This window comes from Cervus elaphus, chromosome 11 (assembly GCF_910594005.1).
Source record: "Cervus elaphus chromosome 11, mCerEla1.1, whole genome shotgun sequence".
Taxonomy (NCBI): domain Eukaryota; kingdom Metazoa; phylum Chordata; class Mammalia; order Artiodactyla; family Cervidae; genus Cervus; species Cervus elaphus.
Genome location: NC_057825.1, coordinates 55,301,320 through 55,308,010, shown reverse-complemented (window position 1 = coordinate 55,308,010; position 6,691 = coordinate 55,301,320).

Here is a 6,691-nt window from a genome sequence, read left to right as displayed (position 1 = left end):
CCCCCATGTCCACGGCCATAATTCACATCTTCTATTTCTTCTCTTCCTCCAGACAAAGCTGAGCACACACTAACAGTGTTAACACGATAAATATCAGCAGCTCTGACCTTTCTCTCTTGGGTCCTGGAGTCACCCTGACTCCCAGGCTCCGACTCGCCTGTGCTTAAAGTGGATTAGCACTTCCGCTAGGCTGCAGGGCCCTTCACTTAGGCTTGATGGGAATCAAAACAGAGATTACCTTATTTGACTTAAAAAAAAAAATTTCCATTTGAAAGATAGAATCCCCCAGAGAAGTACACTGGGGCTTACACATATACAATTTTAAATTGGATTTTAAAAATAGTTTGCCAGCTGTTTGCTAGGTCGGGCCTTAGGTCTCGTCCTTGATTGATGTTGCGGCCATTGGGAAATGAGGCCAAGAGGGGACAGAGAGACTGGCAAGGCAGCAGGATCCCGGATGCCTGAGGCTGTTCCCAGGAGCCCAGGCAGTTGTTGCCATGGGCCTTTGGAAAGCCTTGGAGCCCTGGCACCAAAGTCTATTTCTCGCCCAGAGAGACTGAAGGAGCTTGGATCACCTCCCCCAGACCTCATCTCATCCCTGCACTGCTGCTTCTAGGCCAAGGTCTGAAAAAAAAGAGCGATGAAAGAGGACTGCTCTCAGCTGGAAGGGTCTTTCACATTTTTTGTGGTTAAATACTTATTTTAGCTCCTTGTGTCACCTTCGAATGATACATACATGGGCCCTGCTCAGAACACTCATCCCCCTGTGCTTTTTTCCTGCCTGGCTTTTCCTCTCAGGCCTCACCCAGGATGTCACTTTCTGAGGGACAGCAGAGGACCAGCATGCTGGGATTTAAATCCTGGCTGAGGGGACTTCCCTGGTGGTCCAATGGTTAAGAATCCATCTTGCAATGTTGGGGACTTGGGTCTCCCCCCACCCAACACAGCCAAAAACAAATAAAATAGCATTGCATTAAAGAGTAAATATATCACATATTTTTAAAAAATCCTGGCTCAGCACTTCCTAGCTGTGTGACCTTGGGTTGGTCACTTAACCTCTCTGTGCCTTGGTTCTCTCATCTGTAAATGAAATGGGGATAGTAATAGCATCTACCTTACTAGGATTGTTGAGAGGACTCAGTGAATTCATATATGGGGATAGAATATCTAAAGTGCCTATATATTTACAATAACCAAGACATGTAAGGAACCTAAATGTCCATTGACAGAGGGATGGTTAAAGAAGGTGTGGTAAATATATACAGTGGAATATTATTCAGTTATTAAAAAGAATGAAATAATGCCATTTGCAGCAACATGGATGGACCCAAAGAGCGTCATGCTGAGTGAAGTCAGACACAGAAGGAGAAATATCATATGACATTCCTTATATGTGGAATCTAAAAAGAAATGATACAAATGAACTTACTCTCAAAACAGAAAGAGACTCACAGACTTATAAAATGAACTTACGGTTGCCGGGGGCAAGGGATAATTAGGGAGTTGGGGATGGTCATATGCACACTGCTGTATTTAAAATGGATAACCAACAATGGGCCTATTGTACAGCACGTGGAACTGTACTCTGTTATGTGGCAGCCTGGATGGTAGGGGGGTTAGGGGAGAATGGATACATGTGTATGTATGGCTGAGTCCCTTTGGTGTTCACCTGAAACTATCACAACATTGTTAATCAGCTGCATCCCAATACAAAACAAAAAGTTCAAAAGAAAAAAATATGTAAAATGCCTAGAACATAGCCTAGCACACGGTAGCCTCTGCTCTTATTAACATCCAAAGCACATCTCCCCAGGCTCAGTTGTCTGCTGCTGCCCTGCGTTCGCCTCTGCAGCCCTGCCCCTCACCTCCTGTAGCACCTGGCCTCCGTTATCGCTATTGCTTAATTATGTAACTGTCTTCTCCCGGAGGGCAGGAAGCATGTCTTTCAGTGGCCAGTTCTCATAACCTAAACCCATCCAGCTTATGACATACTTGAGAAATGTAGTGTGGTTTTGTTTTGTTTTTGAGTTATTCTTTAGCTCCTTTAAAAAAAAAAAAAAAGATTGTTTCACAATTTCAGCTCTCAATCATTTTTATTTCCTTGTATTTCGACAATAACAATTTTATCCATACATGAGGTTGCTTTTCACAATTCGTTATACTGTCTACCTCTTATCAAACTAGCTGGTTTATACTCTCATGCAAAAAAATCTTCTTACCATAGGCTTCACTATCTGCATTATTATTTTCTTCAAAAAATTTTAAAAATGTGAACCTCCCTGGTGGTGCATTGGATAAGAATTCACCTGCCAATGCAGGGGACACAGGTATGATCCATGATCCAGGAAGATCCCACGTGCGGTGAAGCGACTAAGGCTGTGACCCACAACTTCTGAGCCTGTGCTCTAGAGCCCATGAGCCACAACTACTTAGCCTGTGTGCTGCAACTACTGAAACCTGGACACCTAGAGCTTATTCTCTGAAATAAGAAAAGCCACTGCTAAAAGCCCACACACTGCAAGGAAGAGTAGCCCCCACTTGTGGCAACTAGAGAAAGCTCTTGCAAAGCAATGAAGACCCAGTGCAACCAAAAAAAAAAAAAAAAGAAAAAAAAATTTAATACAGTTTTAAAAGGTTACTTTCCATTTACAGTTTATTACGAAGTCTCGGTTGTATTCCCCACGTTATACAATACATCCTCAGCCTATCTTACACTCAATAGTTCACGCCTCCCACTACCCCCCAAGAAATGTTTTTGACCACAATACTAAATGAAAAACAAAAAAGAACAAATGCTAAAAGGCAAATGGGATCCAGAAGACAGAGCAACTTGGGGTCCTGGGTCATTTTTCTCCATCTTCATTTGCTCTGTATATGTACTCGGCCTTTTCATTTTGTTTGTCTGACTGTTAAACAAAGAAAGAGCTAATGAGTTGTGAGTTCTGAAAGTATGAGGGTAAAGCTTTGCAATCACGTCTTTTGCAGGAGACTTCTGCCCCTATCTTGTTTTCCAAAATCTAATTAAATATTAAATGCATATAAAAGAACAGATCATATGAGAAAACAGAAAAAATTAAGACCCAACTACCTACAACCCAGCTTAAAATAGAACTTACAACCTGTACCGTTGAAGCCCCTTTGGTGTACTTCTTCCAATTCCCAGGCCCCTGCTAAATTTTTGTTACTTATTCTCTTGCATGTCTTCATAATTTTACCCTAAAATATCCATCCCTAAACAGTATACTGGTCTTGCATGCGTCTAAACTTTATATAAGATAAATCATATGGTATGTATTCTTTTTTTAATTTTTTAAAATAAATTTATTTGTTTTTGGCTGTGCTGGGTCTTTGTTGCTGCACGGGTTTTTCTCTAGTTGTGGTGAGCAGGGGCTACTCTCTAGTTGTGGTGCTCAGGCTTCTCATTGCAGTGACTTCCCTTGTTCCTGAGCACGGGCTCTAGGGCGTGTAGGCCTCAGTAGTTGCGGCTCCTGGGCTCTAGAGCACAGGCTCAGCAGCTATGGCACACAGACTTAGTTGCTCTGGGGCAAGTGGGATCTTCCCAGACCAGGGATCGAACCCGTGTCTCCTGCATTGACAGGTGAATTCTTTATCACTGAGCCACCAGGGAAGTCCCACAGTGTGTATTCTTTGATTTGCTTTTCTCACCACTCAAAGTGATATTTGTGATGTTCCTTTCTGCTGTGGTCTGTAGTTGTATAATATTCTGCTACATGAATACTCTGCCATGTTTGTTTTTTTTTCCCTCCATTTGACTCTCAATGGATCTTTGGATTATATGCAGCTTTTTTTTGCTATCGCCAGCAGTGTTGCTATGAATGTTCTTGCATGTGACTGCTGAGGCCCATGGTCAAGAGTTTCTCTAGGGTTATTTCTGGGACTTAAGGTTTACACATTTTCAACATGTCTAGATAATGCTAAATTGATTTTCCAGAGGGATTCCAGCTTCCCATCTGGTCCCAAGCCTCAGTCCCTGCTCTGTTCATCCTCAAGTTCTAGCAGACCTATTGGAAAAGAGCTTTTTGCAACAGGGCCAGAGAGAAGCCTGTCAGCTTGTACTGCAGTGACCCCCACTTCTGGGCATAGGAGGTGACAGGCTGGCCTGGGCAACCTGGGAAATCTCCCCTGGTGGCTGGGTTGGGGTCTCTGGCTCACAAGCATCACTCAGAGAGCCACACAGAGAGGAGCAAACTCTGTTGACCCAAAAAGGCCAATGAAAACCAAACAAATGTCTGGATTCAACATTCTGCCTAACGTATTTCTTCTCAAGATAACAGAAGTTTTAATACTTCTTCGATTCAGTAGAAATGGTACCAAAAAAAACCACACCCCATTAATTTCCTTGTTACAGGTTACCTTTAAATTTACTAGTTTTAAAATCCCAAAGTGTCTTGAGTATAGTAGGCTTTCCACAAATATGGACTTTTATTTGGGACATTTGCCATGTTGGTCAACAGGATTAATCAGGCATGTAACTACCAAAGCCAAAAAGAGAAATCCTTGATTTCTCTTTTTCATTATTTTTGTTGCCCTTTGATTATTTTTTTTATTTTTTTTATCCTTATAATAATAATTTTTAAAAAAAGAACTTCCCTGGTGGTGCAGTGGTTAAGAATCCACCTGCCAATGCAGGGGACACAGGTTCAATCCCTGGTCTGGGAAGATTCCATATGTTGTGGAGCAACTAAAGCCCACATGCCACAGATACTGAGGCTGTGCTCTAGAGCCCAAGAGCCACAACTACTAAGGCCCATATACACTTGAGCCTGTGCTCTGTAACAAGAAAAGCCACTGCAATGAGAAGCCAGAGCACCGCAACTAGAGAAAAGCCTATGGGCAGCAATGAAGACCCAGCCCAGCCAAAAAATAAATAATTTTTATAAAATGAAAAAAGATGCAACAGTGAGACCTGATGAATCCCTAGGGCCTGTCGTGACTTTCTCCTGGAAATCCTTTCATGTTTGGCCGTCAGCTCAGTACGGTGCCCTGGCCCAGTTTCTCTGTCTAGGAAGAAGTTCAAAGCTCATTGGTCACTCATGTCTCCTTTGGAAAAGGCACATTGATCCTTCAAGAAAATGATCTTTGGGGCAATTTGTAGGCAAAATCTGTTGTTAAAAGGCTATAGAAATAAACCAGTATTGTGTGTAAACCTAGTTATACCTAGCTTGGGCTGATTGGTCACTTTGATTCGCTAATACATTCTTTTTCTCCCATCACACATGGTCACAAACTCTTGCCAAGTTGTCTTGGATAACGTTTCTCCTGCCCCTCCCATTGTTGTGTTTGGCCCTTTTTTACCTCATGCCTGAACCGTAAGAGACTAAAGTTATCTCCCTGCTTGAGTTCCTGCTTATTCTGACACACCACTGCCAGCCGAATTAAGTTTTAAAAAATGAAAACCAAACAACAGTGACAAAACCCGTACGCAGCTAACTGTTTTCCCCTTGATTTGTCACTTTCAGTTCCCAAACTCCTTGTCTTCGGTGGAGTAAAGTCCCGAAGTTTTAGCTAAAGGCTCTCCCCAAACTCATGACTACTGAAGCCTGCACAAACACACCCCAAATGCAGCACACCTTCAGGGTTCAGGGCCCCTTAAACCAGCCATAGCCCGGGGGTTCCAAGCCCCTTCTCCACGACAGGACCCTGACAACTCAGAGCTGTTTTTCCCTCTGCTCCGTCTCTTCTCCAGTGTATCCCACGTGCCAAGTTTGTTGGACACAGTCAGCCCATGTTGACCTCTGCATCCTCTCCTGGAGCTTCACCCCACCCAGAACCCATTCCTCGTCTTGGGTCTCTCAGGTCTCACCTGTTCTTTGGGGGCCTCACCTCAAAAGCAAACTGATACATTTCTCTCAGTGACTCAGATAGCCTAGGAAAGATAAATAAACAGCTTGGACCTGAGACAAAAGGTTGTTGGCTACTGAGAGAAGCAGTCCAGGAGCTTCTGAATCTAAGCTGAGCCAAGCCTCAGGGTTGGGGGTGGAGTGGGGGACTGGGGGGTGGGGTGAGGGCATGGGGTGGGGAATAATGAAAAATGTTTTACTGTTGAGCTGGGTCTGCAAAGTGAGTTGATAATAAGGGAAAGCTGATCACAAAACCCCCCAGAAGTGCCAAATTGAACCTGAGTGGTCATCTCTGAAATAACCAATAGGTTAATTGTGGGCTTCCCTGGTGGCTCAGATGGTAAAAAAATCTGCCTGCAATGCAGGAGACCAGGGTTTGATCCCTGGGTTGGAAAGATCCCCTGGAGGAGGGAATGGCAACCCACTCCAGTATTCTTGCCTGGGAAATCCCATAGACAGAGGAGCATGGGGTTGCAAAGAGTTGGACACAACTGAGTGACTGAGCATGCAATTTTGTGTAGGCACAATGTGGGGTTTGTTTTCTGGCTTCACCAAGTGGTATGTGGAACTTCCCTAACCAGGGATTGAACCTAAGCCTCCTGTAGTGGAAGCCTGGAGTCTGAACCACTGGACCACCAGGAAAGTCCCTGTCTCTTTTTTTAATACACACACAGACACACACACACACACACACACACACACACACACATTTGGTCACTGGAGTGTGCCAAGTGGGGAAAATGTGGTTGAAATCCACAAGACCTCAAGCAGAGAACCCTTATCTGATTTGGGACCTCCAGGGCTGTGACAGTCATCTCACAGTAGGATAC